Raw genomic sequence first — 20,374 nt, forward strand, 5'->3', positions numbered from 1 at the left:
GTACCAAGATAGTTCAGTGAAATTCACAACTGATTTGGAAAAATCCTCAATCTGTAAGGATGACACGCATGATCCGAAAAAGTCCTTTGCTAGAGCGAAAGTGTCCCCGATTTGAAGATACAAGGCTTCGTACAGGGTCGAATTAAAAACCGCGGTGTCGAATACAGACATCACACATGTAATTTATGTATTCCGGATCGGTTAATATTGAAAATAAAAATCATTTGCACTACAAAACCGAACTGACAAATGACAGTTTTCTTTGACAACTCAGTGGCTGTGTTACCATACGAAAAAAGTTTAGAAGGAAGATCACACACGGAGCAATCAACATGCGCAAGTTATAATACGCACGCAAAAAAACGTGTTTTATTACGTGGTAATACGCACGCAAAATAAGTTGCGTGAAATCCATCTGTCCAGCGTTTAATGAGAAACGAAAGATAAATGATGAAATAATATTTTCTTTAAAGTTAACAATTTCCAGATATTTTTCAATATAAATACAGTTTCATCTCGCTTTTTCCCCTATTTGGTCATTACTCACCTACATATGGGATTTAGCTAGCCTACATTCTCAATATACATATAATAAATAATCTATTAACGTCAGTCTTATTAAATATATTAAGAACGGGTCACTTACGTATTTTACGTAGAAAAACGCTCAACATGTTTCACCCCGGAGGAGCTTCCGTTGACGGTGACGGACCGGCGCAGACTGGGGGCCGCAGCTCCTGCACCACGTACTGCTCCTGATGACACTCCTCGGTACGGAGTGAAACATGTCGAGCGTTTTTCGACTTAAAATACGTGAGTGACCCGTTCTTAATATATTTAATATGCCTGTGTCTCACGGAAGTTTTGTATAATATTATAAACATTATATTATAATACTTCTAAGCTTCCGTTAAGTAGAGCCAAAGTAGGGCTAAAGACCGTGCCAAAGAAAATATACCTACAATACATATCTATAACCATCTCATGGTTGTTTCTTCAGCACCACATTCCAATTTTGCAGCTCACATGCAGTAATTAATCTGTTAGTCTTATTTTAGAACACGAGCAGCGTTTAAAAATTACCCATCTTTATTGAATGGTCGGCTGTAATGGGTCGGGACACGCAACGTGGCGATTTACTTGTCGTCGACCTTATAATAAGTAATGGTTTAAATTAAACCGGGGTATAGGTATAAGTACGTAGTGGTTTATATGTGATTTTATTTTTAGATAGTGGAACAAGCTACGTAATTAATAGTACATTACGATACAAGTGCGAAAAGTAGGAAATCCGCAACGAGTGGCGATAAATTAAAACACGACTGCGAATTACCTTTTCCCTCGTGTATTGTACAACGTTAATGTTAAATGTCCCTGTTCATATGTTATTGTGTAGATGTATTATCCGTTGGTGATCCTTAAATAAATAAATAAATGACCCTTTAAATTTTCGACATACGCATGTACAGGGTGATTGGAAATTCGCCGCATTCCTTGAAAGGGGCTATTCTATGGGTCATTTGCAATGATTTAAGTCCAGTCAACCACGGGTCAAAACTCATTGGTTTTCAAGCTATTTGAGTTTTTAGTTTTTTGTTTAAAAACCCACCTTTCGACTAAAAAGTGGTAATTGTGAAAAAACTACTCAAGGAATACGGCGAATTTCCAATCACCCTGTATAGTGCTAGTTACCGTACTAGGGCGATAAATAAATAAAAATAATAAAAAAGCCTCTTTATTTCCTTAATTTTACATACATGCATCATTCCATAATCATAGTTTGTATAATAATATTAAGTAATATGAATAAACATGTCACACTAAAATACATAATTCATTTCATTTTTTTTTTTCATTAAATTATTATTATGAATAAGTTGATGTGATTACATATATAAGGTTTACTCGGGTAATTCCGAATGTCGAAAACTGTCGGATAATTCCGAAAGGAGACTTTTATTATGATGGAATTAAGGGTGATTTTCATCTGAATTTCGGAATTATCCGACATTCGGTATTACCCGAATACACCTTATTTAATTAATTAATTTATGTTTGTTTTAAGGACCTCTTAACGAGTAAAGGCCTCCTCCAAATTTTTCCATGCCTCTCGGTCGTTTGCCTTTTTCGTCCAGTCTTTGCCTGCTACTTTGTAAATCTCGTCGCTCCATCGTTGTTTTGGTCTCCCTTGACCTCTGTTATTGATAGGTCCTGCCCAGGTTGTTATTTTCCTAGTCCATTTTGTACTGTTCATTCGTATTATATGGCCAGCCCACTTCCATTTGAGCTTTTTACAATGAGCTAAAGCATCTATCACGTTTGTCCATATGGCCCTTTAAACTTTTGACATACGCACGCACAATATGTACTGTAAAAATACTTTACAGTACATATGGTTCTATTTTCCCGCACTAGTGCGTAAAATAGCACATTGCGTGCGTATGTCAAAAGTTTAAAGGGCCATATGTACTGTAAAACGTTGTACGATACACGTGCGAATAGGTAATTCGCCACTCGTTTCGAATTTCCTCTTTTCCGCACTTGTATCGTAAATAACTATGTTTTCGCATAATTATATTTTTTTAAAGCGGTTCGATTGAAATTTGATACCTATTTACCAAAATTAGATCATCAGTAGTATCAGTACGTACTACATAACTGACTCTTCGGTACCACATAGGTACGGCACTAACGCAACTATATACTTAACTACCTCATAACACATAACACTTACATAGATTGCTAAAACTCGATCGTATCGGGTTAGGTACCTACTTAGTACCTAAACTCCTAAATAAAATACCCACCAAGCGCCAAATAGTTCCTGATTTAGTAGAATTACGCTCCATTTTACGCTGCATATATCGGCGGCGTTCCACTTCTTTAGTAGTAATTTAACCCTACGTGTTACGCTACTCCCTACGGCACCCGCCCAGGGGACTCTATGCTATATTTCTTCTTAACCGAACGACCTTGAAGCCTTGAACAAAAAATATATAGAGTTGGATTAAGTTTACTCTACACAGACTTTGCAGTGACCAAGTGTGCATAATATTTCTATGAAAATATGTCATTTTAATGACACTGCTTCACTTTAAAGGAATCGAGAAATTCGTACGCTTCTTGTAAGCTTCGGTAGGTTAGTTGGTTAAACGCGGTGTTTTAAAGGTCGCACGTTCGAAACTTGCCCGAACCAGTCAATTATCCATTTTTCCTTTAATTAAAAGAAATTGTAGTACCTATCGTTTGCACTTTACAGACGTACCTGGTTGCGTAGATGCCAATCGTTCGCTCCGTGGCGAACGATACGGTAGTCTCTCTCTATCACTCTTCCATATTAGTGCGACAGAGACATTGGCGTTTCGTTCGCTACGGAGCGTAAGCGATTGGCATCTTGGCTAAGCACTCTGCTTATTAAAAACTAGAAAATACACTTTGTCACGACAATGTCGGTGCCGAGTTAGCTTAGACGGCCTCTATATCTAATCTAGTGAGTTAAATCTCCTACTGGAGGTACCTACATTATTTCATGGACAAGTAAATATTATAGACTTTCAAAACCATATTGAATTCGACTAGGTACTCGTAGTCGTAAAAATAATACCGAAATCACAAAAAAAATCTGCTGTTTTTTTATAGTTTCGGGGTTGGTCCCATAGTAAAAGTTGTTCAATTACATATTCACCCGTCATAGTATGGTCAGTCAGACATAACACACCCTGTAGATACTATTAATTTTATTGTTGGTAGCCCATAAGGACATCCAAGCGGCTGAATGGCGTCGGATCGCACATAGGGTTACCAGATGACAGGAATTTTCCTGACATGTCAGGAATTTTCGCCTTTTGTCAGGAATGGGGACGGAACACGAAAATGTCAGGAATTTTTGGATTATATTTTATTTCTTACATACATAGATGTTTTAGAAATCGAAAGGGGTTTCGTGAGTCGACAGGAAATTCTAATTCTGGTAACCCTAATCGCACAGGACCAGGAACGAATGGCGAAATCTAGTGTTGGAGGCCCAGATCCACTTCGGGTCGCTAAGCCAGCGAAGTAAGTAAGTAAGTAAGTCAATAAGGAACCTTTTGCTAGAAAACCAGGCTTCTACTGGCTTGAAACCGAAATGTGTTCAAATTATGAATAAAACCTTTTTATTTTACATACGCTACCCAGTTTGTAGTATGTACTAGTCTCTGGTAATACATATAAAAAGGCATGATTACACTTGTCTTTCTTATCAAATACAAAAACAGATGATCATTATATATTATCTTATATATCAGACCAGTATCTTTCGCGTGGTTGGAAATTATTATGATGTAATATTGACATGTGACTGTTTGTGGACATTTCAGTGTAAACAATGTTATAACAATTTTTGATGTACATACATTTTTTTTACAATTTTAGTGGTAGTGTGTTGATTATGTGTTGATTGTTGGGGTCATATTTGGTGGAAAGCAAGGTACGTAGCTGTAGGAAAGCGTATCTTTTGGATCCTTTTGGAAACCTATACAATTACCAAAGTCGCACAATTTAGTCCTTTTGAATAGCACGGAAACTCACTTTCAAGCAAAAAAAAACCGCATCGAAATCAGTCCATCCGTTTGAGAGCTATGATGCTACAGACAGATATTGGCGTCAACGTCAAACGTGTGACATCCCTTTTTTGCGTCAGGGGTTAAAACATAAAGGAAAATATAAAAAATACACGACCTTAATATTTGTTTTTTTTTTCAATTTTACGACCGGTCTGGCTGGCCTAGTCCTGCCTATGAAGCCGATGGTCCTGGGTCCAAAACTCCGAATCTCCAAATTATTCGTGTGATGAGCACATAATATGTGTTTTTTTAAATAAAATTGCCAAAACTAAAAAATAATCGATTCCACATTTCTCCAGGGAGACATTCCGAGAATACAGCTTTATATCACACTTTGACTGTAAAATTTTACTGCTCTATAATATTACAAGTTAAAAATAGAGTTCCGGTTAATCCGGTTATAATATTAGCTGAAAATTGTAGCACATTAGACTTTTCGTTCTTTGCGACATCTATTGTCAACTAGCAGTAGGTACTGATCATGTACTGATAAATTCCGCTAGATGTCGACTACGAAATAACTCGCGTTTTGGTAAGAAAACTGATGTACGGAGTTACCACTCTTTCCTTACTTATATTTCTTTTTGAGCAGGGTGAGTGGGTGATCCCCTCTACCGTCTAAACTTAGTGGTTTGGTACGTACATCATATTATATTAGCCATCGTGTCAGTATAAGCCTAACCCTCTTTAAGGGCAAGGTCGAACCTAATGGAATTCAACCACTGCGTATTTTAGGCCTTTACCCTTACCACGAGTCACTTTAGTCAATAATGAATACTCACTAGCGTGTGCGTAACTTACTTTCTACGCATCTCGCTCGTCCTGGTATATTAGTGCGAGAGAGACGTATAGAAAGTAAGTTACGTAGACTAGGGTGATTCACTTTTGTATGGAGAAAAAAAAAGTTGTAATATTTTTCCTGACTTTGCTCACCAATGGAGTCTCCCCACACTAAAAACTATCTATTTCAATTTTCAAAAGAATCGAATAACGTTTAGAGGTTGCACAAGTTGAAAAGGTAGAGTGAGAACCCCATACATTGCGTGAAAATGAACTATGTTCTAAAATGACAAAATATAATGAACTGATACTAAAATCGAATGAGAAAACTGAATTTTGCGTCTAAAACACGATAAAAGCACTTTTCCTTTGGAAACAGGTGGAAAAACTGAAAAATCTTAATTAGAACATTTATCGAGTAACTAAAATCCAAGTTTACTACTAATTTTAAAATTTATTTATATGTAGAAGGTTCAGTATCACACTACTCTCCGCTTTGATGGTAGCCGCTTAAACCATTTTCTACCCTCCGATGTAGAGTCGTTGGTTATTTGAAAAATCTTTGTTGATGTTGTGCAACCTCTAAATGTTGACCGATTTTAATTTTTTTTAACGTATAATATTTTTTTATCAGTTAGAACAAGAATTCGAGCAAAGTCAGATGAAAATCAAAAATTCGGAAAAATGAAACACCCTATAGTAGACGTTAGTGAATATGTCAGTTTTGACACTGTCGCGGTGACTATCGTGGGTATTAAGGTTAAGTACTTAAATTGTGCCTTCGAACAATCCTTTAACATTAAGTATAGGTACAGCTGACGCAGGCTTTATCCCTGTCAATTTTCTTGATAACCTGCGTTACTATCGCGAATAGAAAGTGCAAACATATCTTGTTATGTATAAATAAACTTTTTAGTTTTTAAAACAGTGCTACGCCCTAGGTTGCAGGGCGACCATGTACCAAACCTTTATGTAACACCTTTATATCCATGGGTTTTCGCATGAAGTAAATGAAATGAAATGAAATACTGAGGTTCAATCCGTCACCAGGGGGGCGAAAAAAGTTTCTTTTCTGTATAAGTAATAGTACCTACTACTACAGTACTAAGTATTACTTATTCTGTGCAGTCACTCATTGTATCATGGAAATTGACAATTATTGCACACGACGCTGCTGTCATCACTCAAAAGTAACCTTATACCTACTAGGTATAACTGCCACCACATAAAGTGATATTTTGTAAACGTTTCTCAGGTAGGTAGGTACTATTTCTGGTGGTAATTAACAGGGTGTTGGGAGGAAATGAGGCGAGACGTCAACATTTATTCGCATCTTACTTTACGACTTCTAAACTACGCATTTCTGGGAGGCGTAATGTCGGCCTGAATCGCAAACCTCGTAACTCCTCCGGGGGAGTTACGGGGCTTGCGACTATAAGTAAGTCGTCCAAGGTAGCAATTACTAATTTCCTTAAAATGGAGTTACGAGGTTTGCAACTTAGGCCGACGGTATTCTGATTGTGATAACCGGTTATGAATTTAATCTGGATATGATTGTTGAGTTGTTCTGACTCGAACTATTTGCACTCTCACTCCGTTCGTCCGACAAAATACCTCTTTAGAACTAGGCTATAACAAAATCGAACTTCGCAAATTGCGGGAATTTGTCTCTGTCACTCTAATTACGCTTTCATTGGAGTGAAGGAGAAAGATCCCCGCAATTTGCGAATTTCGGTTTTCGCGGTAGCCCCTCTGGGTGCCTTGCATCCCTCGGTTAACAATCTACTATACATATACGCGATGTTTTTTGTGTTAATCCCGTTAACTTCGGGGAATGGCTAAGTACATTTAACGAAACTGATCGGCATAGTTATTTTTTTTTTCGTTAAAAGTAATTAATAACGTTGTTGTAACACGGACGTTATATTTAAATCCACCAAACTATAGAAAACTATGTCATATCAATGAAATTTCGAATTTCGATCGTCCGAGATGGTACTTGCATTTAGCAGCACATGTACAAACTCATACTAAACACTAATCAATACGTAAACCGGCCCTAAGGCAAGTGTACACGATCGTAGGGGCCTTATAAGAAAAAAAAATCATTGATTATCTTCAAAATGGAGTTAATTAGAATACCAGTTTCTATAAGAAAGTTACTTAATTTAAGCTCAGGAATGCACGCTTGAAATTAACGGACTTTAAAAAAGACAGGTATATACTACTTAGGTACTGCATGAGTCTTTGATATTTTTATTGAATTTACTTCTAACATTGCCCCACGACCAGTTTATATAAATTCTAATAAATGCATCCCACAAATTCCTTTTATTAACGATAGTACATTAGAAACGAAGAACAAAGGAGGAGTAGGCGGCCCACTGTATAAGTGCACATTATCGGAGTTCATACCTACGCGTGTATATATGTTATGGAGTTGATAATACTTCCTACAGCTCTACCTATTTTAGTTGCGTTTGTGCCCTTTGTAGCCTATGTTTATGTGAAATATATATCTAAAGAAAAATTATAGTAAGGTGATGTTGAGCTAAATTTATTAGACTTTTAGGCCTTTTACCCCAGCATATCTAAGGTCTTGTAATAAAAACCGATGATGTCTTATCTACGTGCCAGCAGTTTTATTGTATGAAAAAAACACTTAGGTATTCGACTCGTGTCTGCACAGTTGTGGTGCGCCTAAAGCCCCCATTTGACTATTAAAATGCAATTGTAATTAAGTGTCGAGGTTTAACTTCAAAAGCTTTTGGAATAATCTAAAAATAATAAATCCACTCTTGTTTGATTGAATTGGCAGTAAGATCTAAACTCACTTTTTTATTTATAGAGTACCGTAAAATCAGGTAACTTTAGTCCACAACTATGTATAAGTATTTTTCAAATTATGTTGAGTATACATACATATAATATAGAAAGAGCATTAGTGCATCTAAGGTCCAGAATATATGTAAAAAAGTACAAATCATGAAGGCTCGTTAAGAATCAACGTTAAAAACGGGACCATAGTAAAGTTGTTGTACTTAAGGACTATAGTTAACTGATTTTAAGGTAGTTTCATTTGTCCCCTTGTTGGAATTACCCTGGCTGATCTTATAATGTTCTTCTTGCAAAATGATTGATGATGATGATTGTGTTTCTTGCATAAACTAATGTCGATGTTAATAACAAACTTAGAATAAAAAGTAACCTAAAATTAAAACTACCTACAAAACTAAAACTAATACCTAAAAAAAATATAGAACAAAGTATGTCGATGTTATCCTTCCCTCGAAAACCGACATCATACTTAAACAGCCTTTGATGTATGTAGAACACCCAAGTTTATAATCAAGTCTAACTTTCTTGAGTGCGTATTAACTGCTCCATAAACTTCTTCTGACGTCACTATACCTACTGAGATATCAGCTCTTACAGATCCTATGTATGTATGCAGATCTTAAATTATTAAGAGGAATATTTGACGACGAAAGGAATGAACGATGAACGACTCAGTCGCGTACCGAGACCGCGTGGGTTTAGATGTAGACGTTATAAGCGGCCATTACAGGCTAATTTTCCAATAAAAATAAATAATACACAGTAAGGAATGGTCAAAATAGCAGTCCCATTAAACCACTTCCTTCGTACTACGTCGGCCATATTTGTGAAGTGACGTTACGCTGTTCGGACGTTCTAAATTTGAAAGTCGCGCGCGAAAATTTTCTCCTGATCAAATTGGAAATGACCAGTGCAAACTAAAAAATACCTAATTTAAGTTATAGTGTTTATGTTTAAAGTTTAAGAACTATAAATAAAAGTAAAACAGTGGAGCCGTTTGTGAAAAGAACGATGAAAGTTTTCAAAAAGAAAATGCGTTTCTCTATAGCTTTCGCTAAACTGTAATTTTGTACATTCTGTGTATATAGTGGAAGTAGTTTTGTATATTAGCAGCGACATTGGAGGGCAGAAATAAGGTACGCTATAATTTATTATATATTTGCATGTTCGTTAGTAATAACTGGGTTTATGGTGATATTGGGAAGTGGAATGTAGTTGTGGGTGGTACGTTATTAGATTAAACGTTTAATTTAGGGTGATTTAGCAACTAACCCCGTCTTACCCTACTATTAATGTAAGTAGGTACCTACTTAATGTTTTATTCTGGGGGAAAGTGAGGAAATATGGTCCTAGGAGTTTCTTGTTCAATCTATCTATACATATAATAAAGCTGAAGAGGGTCGAAAGTCTGTACATAGAACATATTTGAAAAAAAGTTGGCTGGGGATACTTAGAATTGATCACAGAACACGTTCCAACAGTTTTTAGAATTTTTGTCTGTTTGTCTGTTTATCTGTTTATCTGTTTGTCTGTTTATTTGAACGCGCATCACGTCAAAACGGCTGAACGGATTTTGATGAAAACTTTACTAATCTGTCGAGAAAATCCCCGGCAAGGTTATAGGCTATAAAAATTTAACCCCTAAAAGGGGGGGGTAGCCACAACACACGATTGACTCATGGTATAATAATATACTCCGCCTGGTACTCCATTCCGAGATTCGCGTATGACCTAACTGACACGCGCCTACGTCATCATGCTGTTTACAGGTTCTCAAACTTTGAAATGTGGGAGAATTTTAACCAACGGTGAAAATTATTTTAACGGCATTAATTTTAAGTTATTCATGTAGAAACATTGTAAAATAAAACAAATCTAATGTATTAAATTAAACTTTATTTATCTATACAAGACAAACGTTTAAAAAACTAATTCACAGTTACACATTAATTACCAAGCTTACGACGTGAAAAGTTTGGAAAACACTGCGACTGCTGACACTGAGCGAGAAGGAAATAACAATTAACACGCGTTCGACAAGGATGACGGTCAGGGCATGAAGTTATCTAGATCTGAATTGTCAAATGTGCACAGCGCTATCCTGTGTTGCCAGTAGTATAAACAGAATTACCCGAAAGTCTGAAATTTCTTTCGTGAATCGGAAGATATTGCTAACGAGTAATTAAAAATGACGTGTTATTGTAAAATTTAAGCTAAAATACATATAAATGAAAATTATAAAATTATAAAGAAATATTTTAACTTATTAACCATAGGTATAATGTACCCATGTAACATGTTATGTTGAAATAAAGTGGCAATGTTATTGTGACGTAGGCCCGTGTCACTCTGGGAATGGAAGACCATGTTTTATTAGACCATGGATTGACTTAAGTTTGCCCCTGAATCGTATGGCGCTACTTAGGAAGGAGGGGCAAACTTTTTTCAAATATGTGCTAACACTATAGAGTACCCTGGTAAACTAACAGATGGCGCTGAATTTAATACGATGTGACATAAATAAGCCACCGAGGAAGGATTTTGCCAAATTAACTCTAAGTTTAGAAGACCCCTCTTCTAAAATTTCAATTAATCGTACGGATATCAACAAATTTAATTGAATAATTGTGTTGATTTAATAATACAACAAAATTAAACGACAGTAAATTAATTGCCCCTCATTGCACAGTGCCATCTTTTGGGGAGCTGAGTAAACATTAAGTAACCAAGAAAACTAAAAATGAGTTTACATAGTTACGTAGTGGTAAAATAAACACACATCAACAACACGCGTATAATTGCATAAAATTATTTATTTTCTCCGTCATGAATTATACCTAATCGTAATTATATCGCATCCATATCAAATCCATATTCATACGTATCGCCCCCTTAAGCACTTAATAATGAAAACATAAATAATGGCCACGAAGGTGGGTACTATGAAAAAAAAACATTGACCTCTGTCATTTGCAGTGCCGGATTAACCCCTTTAAGCAAAATAAGCACTTGCTTAGGGCACCATGTCTAGGGGGCACCAAAAACTATCGAAAAATTTACGCGTTCCCTTCGCTCGCGTTTTCAATAACTTTCTAACATAATTATGATAAATGTGACATTCGGTTGGCGACTGCAGCAGCATTACTCTGCTGCAACGTTACTGCTGCAGCACTTGACTGTCAATTTTCGTGATAAAATGATGTGACTGATTTCCACACTAAAAGTAAAAATGTACAACTGTCTATCAAATTGCGTTTTTTTATATCGAAAAATTGTCGCGCACGCTTTGCTCGCGTTTTCAATAATTTTCTAAGATATGATAAAGTGACATTCGGGTGGCGCCTGCAGCAGCGTTAGGTACTCTGTTGCAACGTTACTGCTGCGGCACTGTCAATTTTCGTGATAAAATGATGTGACTGATTTCCATACTAAAAGTAAAAATGTACAACTGTGTAACAAAATGCGTTTTTTATATCGAAAATATTTCGCGCTCGCTTCGCTCGCGTTTTCGATTACTTTATAATATATGATAAAGGTGACATTCAATTTTCGTCATATAATGATGTGACTGATTTCCATACTAAAAGTAAAAATGTACAACTGTCTATCGAATTGCGTTTTTTTATATCGAAAAATTGTCGTGATCGCTTTGCTCGCGTTTTCAATAACTTTCTAAGATATGATAAAGGTGACATTCGGGTGACGACTGCAGCAGCATTAGGTACTCTGTTGCAACGTTACTGCTGCGGCACTGTCAATTTTCGTAATAAAATGATGTGACTGATTTCCGTACTAAAAGTAAAAATGTACAACTGTCTATCAAATTGCGTTTTTATATCGAAAACTTTTCGCGCTCGCTTCGCTCGTGTTTTCAATAACATTCAAAGATGTTTATGATAAAGGTGACATTTGGGTGGCGACTGCAGCAGCATTAGGTACTCTGTTGCAACGTTACTGCTACGGCACTGTCAATTTTCGTGATAAAATGATGTAACTGATTTCCATTCTCAGCTGAAATGCAGCAATGAACGTCACTCAATTTACCTAAAAAATTCAATGTAACCTTGATGACCCTAGGGAGAGTGGGCACCATGGTCTAGAAATACTTAGGGCATCAAAATATCTTAATCCGGCACTGGTCGTTTGCGGACTCAAACGATTTGGGACTCGCATTTTATACGCATTACCATGCCTTTCCGAAAAAAATCGAATCATTCGCGAACGTTTCGCAACGCATTGAGGTTACAAGGGGCACGTGGTCTTTCTCAGGAGTCTGAAGAAGACCACGGTAAGTATGGCGCTCTAGCCAGGCAGGCCGCTTCGCTTTCGCTCGCGCGGGTATACCTTACTGTATCGTCCGATATACACCTACTACTCTGTCGTTTAAATCCTTAGAGAATATAACCAACGGAGACGCCATGTCTATAATTTTCGGTACAAAATAGTCTGGCGTGTTTTGCGGGGGAGGGGCACATCAAATGTGTACCTACGTAACTTAAACATAGCCATGTCAGATAAACGTCGGTTGTCCATTGGCCGCCTATTTTCGACAGAGGGGAACGCCTGTTAATGACCACTTCGTTTGGTTATATTCTCTAAGTTTAAATCACGTGTAAAATTTGAATAAGGGCGAATAAAACTATTGATTTTGGAGTGTAGTTTTATTTAGTGGTACCTAATTGTAAAATATTTTATCTGGACTTCAGTCCTCTAGCATATCCATATGTCAACTTTACTTCACGTTCCGCCTCCAGGGGAGAGGGAGAGAAATTAGGATTAGAAATTAGCCGCTTACTGACACAGACCGAATTACACGCGGGCGGAGCCGCGGGCACAGCTAGTTAAATTATAAAGGTTTATGTTAAGTCCCCAACTCGCTTTGAGTCTATAAGCCCAGACTTTTTCGTACAAGAGCGGCCTGTGCCAAGATAATAAGTTCCGAAAAAACTCGTTAGTTCAAAACTCAAGCAGGGGTTTGAACACTTTGAACCCACGACCTGCGGATTGAAAGTCATCCACTCTTACCGCTCTTAGCTACCTAAATGACATCATTTTGATGTTAAATGTACATTTGCATTGGCCTCCTGGTCCTCACTTAATACTCTCCACATTTATCCAGATAATTTTGGACAAAAGGAAATACTTTTTTTAGTCAGTTACCTAATCAATACGATATATATTTTTGGGGTGAAATCCGGAATTCGAATAAAATCCTGCTTTTGGTATATTATCAATCAAATTGTTTAAAATTAGTTTACAACCGCACTACGTTCTATAAAATAGGTAGCTACACCTACATACTATGGCATCAGTTTTTCATTACTTTGGGTCCCGAAAAAGGAAAGGGTAATTTTTATTAAGATATTAAGAAGCTAGTTTCACATATACCTGCCTATGTATTACACTTACGTCAAGACGGTGAAATTTTCTCTCAAGTACGCTCGCCTCGTTGTTATTTATTACCAGAAGATATCTAAACACTGGTGATGTCTTTATCTCTCGAATGTCTCGTTATCTGATGCATAAGCGTTTAATATTCTTATTTAGATAAAGATATACTTACAGAGTCTATTTACAGAGAATACATTGAGATTTGAGAGAAGATTGGCAGTAGTGTCTCAGAAGACAAATCTGTCAATTTATGTCGAGAAACAGGCAGAAATCAGAAAAAGAAGTTTTCTGGCCTATATAAGCCTAATTTACGCGTTTAATATTCTTATTTAGATAAAGATATACTTACAGAGTATACTTACAGAGAATACATTGAGATTTGAGAGAAGATTGGCAGTAGTGTCTCAGAAGACAAATCTGTCAATTTATGTCGAGAAACAGGCAGAAATCAGAAAAAGAAGTTTTCTGGCCTATATAAGCCTAATTTACGCGTTTAATATTCTTATTTAGATAAATATATACTTACAGAGTATACTTACAGAGAATACATTGAGATTTGAGAGAAGATTGGCAGTAGTGTCTCAGAAGACAAATCTGTCAATTTATGTCGAGAAACAGGCAGAAATCAGAAAAAGAAGTTTTCTGGCCTATATAAGCCTAATTTACGCGTTTAATATTCTTATTTAGATAAAGATATACTTACAGAGTATACTTACAGAGAATACATTGAGATTTGAGAGAAGATCGGCAGTAGTGTCTCAGAAGACAAATCTGTCAATTTATGTCGAGAAACAGGCAGAAATCAGAAAAAGAAGTTTTCTGGCCTGTATAAGCCTAATTTACGCCTTAATATTAATGCATTTAACGCTAATCGCGTATAGACACGTTACGTCGTTTTGCCTCTATGAAGGCTTTCCGCTACATACCAGGAAACCCATGTTATCGGCTACGACGTAGCGCAACGACCGTAGTTCAGCGGTGAATATGTTAACATATTCGTCCGCCAGACATTCTTCCAGACAGATCTGATGGACGTGTCTGAAGGCCTACCGCGAACCACGTTCGACGTGTTGCCTCTCTGTCGCACATGTAAATTCGTACGTAAGTGTGACACAGAGCCAACACGTCGAACGTGGTTCGCGGTAGGCCTTCTGTATATCCCAAGCTTAGGTCTTTAAAACGGTAGTGTAACGTTTTTAACAGCATTAGGGTAGTTGAAATAGGCTACATTTAAACGCACGACCAATTGAAACCAATATGAAACAATTAGGTTGTAAACTTGTAGCATACCAAAATCTGGATTGTATTTGAAGTCTGGATTTGTTAGGTGACTAACTAAACAAAAATACAGTCGGTGATAAAACTTGTAATGAATACATATTTATAGTCTTGAAGAGCCATCGAAGTTTACCTTTTTCACATCTACATAACGTCGGTGCGAATAAAAAAAAATTGCTATGTGTTTTTTTACGATTTTTTGATTTTGGCATATTTTAATTCCTTTTCCCGTCAACCTATATAAATATTTTTTTTATATCTTTATTTGTTTTGAAAATAACTAACAAAATTTGTACAAAAAACAACGGGTTGCACTCCGGGAGTGCCGACAGAAGTGAAAACTCAATGACTAGTCCAACATGACTGCAGCACTATGTATAATTGACCCATCCTATCTATTGAAAAACTTTAGTTCCGAAATTGCTGGCCAGTGAGCTTAAAATTGTAGCGTTAATTGTTTAAAATTCGAATAGAAATTGTAAAGTTACCTTGCAGACCTCGCATCTAAATATATTTGGTCATGATATTTTGAGTTTTATTCACCAGTTCACTTTTATTAGCGATTTCATCAAGATGTAGCTTTATTGAATTATATTGGAGTGATATAAAGTTATGTAACTGTGAGATCCTCGTATTTCAGCCCGTACAAGATTAGAACATTGAGCTTTATTGCTTAATATAAAAGTCCAGTTTTAAATAATTGACCTGATTATGATACGTTATGACTAAAGTTCTTTTGTGAATAACATTGTCCGTGACACATGACGTCACCGTTACGTTACGCGTCTGAATCGAGTTTATCATTTTTTCCCCACCTCAAAAAGTGCTCAGCGCCGCTAAAGAAGTTTTCACTTCAAAAATAGCTCATAGCGAAATTAAATGCCTTGGTTTCCATCGAGGGTGATGGCGATTATATTACACATGGCGATTTACTTGACTCTAAAATCCGCTATATGTATCATTTCTCATATTATGTTACTTTGGCAACAAATCGCTATGTGTAAACTTTATACATGACGATTTTAAGTGAACCAAATTTAAGTCGCTATGTAGCAAAATTCTGGTTAAAATAATTAATATTGTAAAAAATTACGAAAAAAACTGTTTATTTTCTTCATAAGTATCAGGTAAAACCATTGATCTACCAGAATAAAAATACAGGTGCAACAAATATAAATTTAAGGAAATTGACATAATGACAGTGCACTGTCAATACATTTATGAGAATATTCTGTATGTACATAAAAATATTGTAAATTTTAGGAAAAATTGTGAAATTCATAATATTAATACTAGAAATAAACATAAGCTCGCAGTGCCCTTCACTCGGCTCCATAAAATTAAAAAATCATTCATGGGTAATTGTGTAAGATTTTATAATAAACTTCCAAACCATATTACTGAATTATCTATTAATAAATTTAAGAATTATGTAAAGCGTAAACTTATTTCTAAAGCTTATTATACCACACAAGACTACATGAATGATATTACAACGTGGGATTAATTGTTATTCGAAATGATTATTTATTTATTAGGTATATTTGATTATTGATGAGGAAATGGATATTCCGATGTAATACTATCTACTTCTTTTGTTACTTATGCTTTTTTTTGACATTTAGATTTTATTCTAGAAATTCTAGACTAGTATTTTTTTATACGATCTTTTTAATGTTTGACGATCCTTTTGTGAAATTTTTAGTGTTAAATTTGATATGTATAATAATCCAATTTTATTATGGAATAATACTAACATCAATAAATTGCTCTGATAATTAGATTAAGATTAATTACGATTCATAAGAGCTTGTTGCTAGGCCTACATGAATAAAGTAAATTTTGTTGTTGTTGTTGTTGTAATTACAAACAGGAAAAAAAACAGTTTTTTTTGTCTCCTGAAAAGTAGCTAAAAAATACATGGCGATTTTTTTATTCGCACCGACGATATTCTACATACTACATATAGGCACAATGTTAAACGACATTTTTTTCAAAAACATATTTTTGAAAAAAAAAAACGGAGGAAACTTATTTCTACAATATATTTTTATTTACCACTGATTACTCTGATTATCAAATTACGTTTCAACAATAGTTAATTAGATTGTATTGTTTAGCTGTCGTAGCATTTTAATTACTCAAGATATTATGCTAATATATAATATCTCCCGTGGAACCCCTCGGGCACACACAGCGGGGGTTGATGTATGTAAAACAATATTTTCATCGTCAGCAAACTGGAATATGAGAACAATAACATAATTAATTCAAACCCGTCGGTTCCGGGTTTGTAATCCATTTAGCAAATTCGCATTTTCGTGTAGGGTTGTCACTGCTGCCAGATAATTAATAAAGTATGGAGATTTTTTTGACACGCGTCGGTATTAAAATAGAGTTAGACCATAGAGAAAAAAATAAGTACTCACTCCATACATCAGTTTTAGTACCAAAACTACTATTTTTATTATTTTCGTAGTCGACATCTAGCATCGAGTAGCGGAATAATCAGTACTGCTACTTGTCAATAAGATGTTGCAACGACCGAAGTTTAATTCCTTTTTAACAATTTTCAGCTACCCGATCAACCGGAACTCTATTTTCAACTTCTGCTTTTAATCATCATCTCAGCCATAAGACCTCCACTGCTGAATATAGGCCTCCCCCTCTGCTTTTAATACTAGTTGTAAATTGCTGTTCAATACAAGTTTCGTGAGTCGCGACACTAGAGAATTCTAGTATCAAGTAGCGGTGCTGATAGGTAATTCCGCTACTCGATGCTAGATGTTGACCGTAAAAATAATAGTCGTTTTGGTACCAAAACTGATGTATGGAGTGAGCACTCTATTCTTACTATATTTCTCTATGGTTAGACCGAACTCGGTCTTCCTAAGTCTGGAACGATTTTGATAGCACACGCAGTGCAAGTGTTATTTATACATGGTAATTTCATAGAAGTTTGACAAAATCGTTGCAGACTTATCTCGGTCTGACTTTACCTTCATCATCATGTGAATATACCTGCAGACGTACTTCTTTTGATCTTGTAGTGTTCAGTATACTCTGGTGTAGTGCAGCCTTATTATTATTACTTTTAACACCAAATTAAGTAAGATGAATTATTTCAATTACCATAATTTTCGTATTCTAGACTCAATCCTGAAAATTAACTAAACAAGTCAAGCATTTCTAAAATAACTTGACTAACTATTTTTGCTTATAGAATCCCCATTTTTGTCTGAATTCGGTTAAAAACGTAGCTCATACAGTTGAATTGGTACCTCGTTGATTTTTTTGCTACGCCACGAGTGCCACGACAATAATATACCCACCGTGGCAAAACGCCGGGACAACGATATGATGAGACAGTTAAAACCATAAATAATCCTCCATTTTGGCTTTTCTGTAATCTTGTAAAGGCCGTAACAGACTATCGCACCGCACCGCGACCTTGGAGCGGTTCTAGGAACAGCTCGTACCGGCGTGGGCTTCCACACTATTGCACCGAACCGTCAAAACGGTGCGATCCTAGCTTACAGACTGCCGCACACGTGCGCCAGTGTTATTATTATTGTGGTGTTGTGGGCCTTTGAGTGTCGCATCGACCAGCATTGATCTATTGTGACGGCCCTTTAAAGTTCATTACTAATGCCCGTTGCATCCAGAAAGTTCCAGATTCTTTGGGCCGTAATGTTCTGTACCTCATAGGGTTGCACTACGTGTCGCCCTAGGTAGGTACTTCTTTTTGACATTAGTGGTCCACAAGAGCAGAGAATGTGCATTGCAGTCTCCTCTGACTCCTGACAGAACCTGCATGTCGCATCTTGTTTCTTCCCAATTTGAAACATATGTTTATTCAACTTACAGTGTCCAGTCAGTATTCTGGTCACCGCGCAGGTTTTGTGCCTTTTGAGTCCTAAAAGCTCCTTAGCAGTTCTGCTGTTGAACCCTTTGATTAGAGCTTTCGAGTGTTCTTGTCCTTTAACGAACTTCCACCACTCGGTTGCTCTCGTTTTTTCTAACTTGCTGAGCAGAGAATATGCATCCCGTTTTGTGATTCCACAGAACGGTTCTGGGCCGACCAGGGGTGTGTCTGCGCCCTTTCTAGCAAGTTCGTCCGCTTCTTCGTTTCCGTTAATGTCGGAGTGCCCTGGTACCCATCTAAGTGTGACCTTGTTGGAGTTAGCCAGTGCATTTAGGTTTGTTTTACAGTTCTGGACTAGTTTTGAGTTTGACTCAAGGGATTCTAGTGCCAGCAGAGCAGCCTGGCTGTCTGAGTTGATGTAGATATGCTGGTGTCTTAGGTTTCTATCCAGGTTGATCTCCGCACATTTGTTGATGGCGAAGACTTCTGCCTGGAAGATTGAGGCCTGTGTGCCCATGCTGACGCTAGCTCTGAGCTTAGGTCTCTCACCATAGATCCCACATCCTACATCATTGCCTTTTTTGGAACCATCTGTATACCAAACGTGGCTTCCCTCTTCGACGTACATTTGGTTGTTGATCCATTTGTCTCTAGGAGGTATTTCTACTGTGTACAGTTTGGTGAGATGACATTCGGTGTGCGTGTCATCAGTGGGCATGCTAAGGGTTCTATTTGCAAAGACCCAGGCCTTTAGATTGGCTAATGCCTGAGAGCGCCATTTTGGCCTGTTTAGCGTGCATATTCTGTAGACGCACTGCTTGGCCTCCTTTTGCACCTGCAGGTGGAGTGGTATGATGTCTAGCAGTGCATCTAGGGCCGCTCCCGGTGTCGAGGAGAAGGCGCCTGTTGCTGTTAAACAAGCCGTGCGTTGCAGGCTGTTTAGAGTGTCTATTGCTGTCTTTTGGTTGGTTTTGTTACACCAGACTGCGGAGGCGTAGGTGACAATTGGCCTCACTACCGCTGTGTATAACCACATAGCAATTTTGGGTCTTAAGCCCCATCTTGCTCCCGCCATTCGACAGCATGACCACATGGCCATTTTCGCTTTTTGCATAATGTTTCTCAGGTGAGGGTTCCAAGTTAACTTTTGGTCAAAAGATACTTGACCTCTTCCGAGAACGGTATTATTTGTCCATTAAGTCTTGGTTTTATTAGTTTATCGAGCTTCCGTTTCCTTGTGAATGGTACTATTACAGTCTTGCTCGGATTAATGGACAAGTGCGCCAGTGTTGCCAATTGTCCCATATTTCCGTGTTTTTCAACGATTTTTTGCAATGGAATCCTTTAAGATTGAATTTAAATTAATGTGGTTCCGCTTTTTTAGAGGTAGATGAAGGGCGTGAGGTAATATAATGCACTTTTTCCATGAAAATCTTAAAAAATCTGTGTCTTTTTAAAGCACTGCTTCCGCATTTTTGTTATTTCATCGACTGGCTACATTGCCGTCGACTGTCATAATTTGAAAATGACAGCTGTCAATCGGTGCGACGGAGCTTACACACTAGGGAAATTGGTGCGGAGCGCACCAGTATTATTATTCCACTGTCATAATTTGAAA

General features: G+C 36.9%; 1 protein-coding gene and 1 long non-coding RNA gene across 2 annotated transcripts in view; one reads left to right on the forward strand and one right to left on the reverse strand.

Annotated features, from left to right (window-relative positions):
- LOC134802938 (uncharacterized) overlaps nucleotides 1–20,374 on the reverse strand; it is a 216,575-nt gene that overhangs the window by 46,650 nt on the left and 149,551 nt on the right. The gene's annotated exons all lie outside the window — the stretch shown is intronic.
- The window catches only part of LOC134802410 (uncharacterized), a 204,206-nt gene continuing 192,693 nt past the window's right edge, over nucleotides 8,862–20,374 (forward strand). Inside the window, exon 1 of the mRNA XM_063775078.1 lies at nucleotides 8,862–9,358. The gene's annotated coding sequence lies outside the window, so the exon portion shown is untranslated. The remainder of the gene's footprint in view (nucleotides 9,359–20,374) is intronic.

Source organism: Cydia splendana, chromosome 2, assembly GCF_910591565.1.
Source record: "Cydia splendana chromosome 2, ilCydSple1.2, whole genome shotgun sequence".
Classification (NCBI taxonomy): domain Eukaryota; kingdom Metazoa; phylum Arthropoda; class Insecta; order Lepidoptera; family Tortricidae; genus Cydia; species Cydia splendana.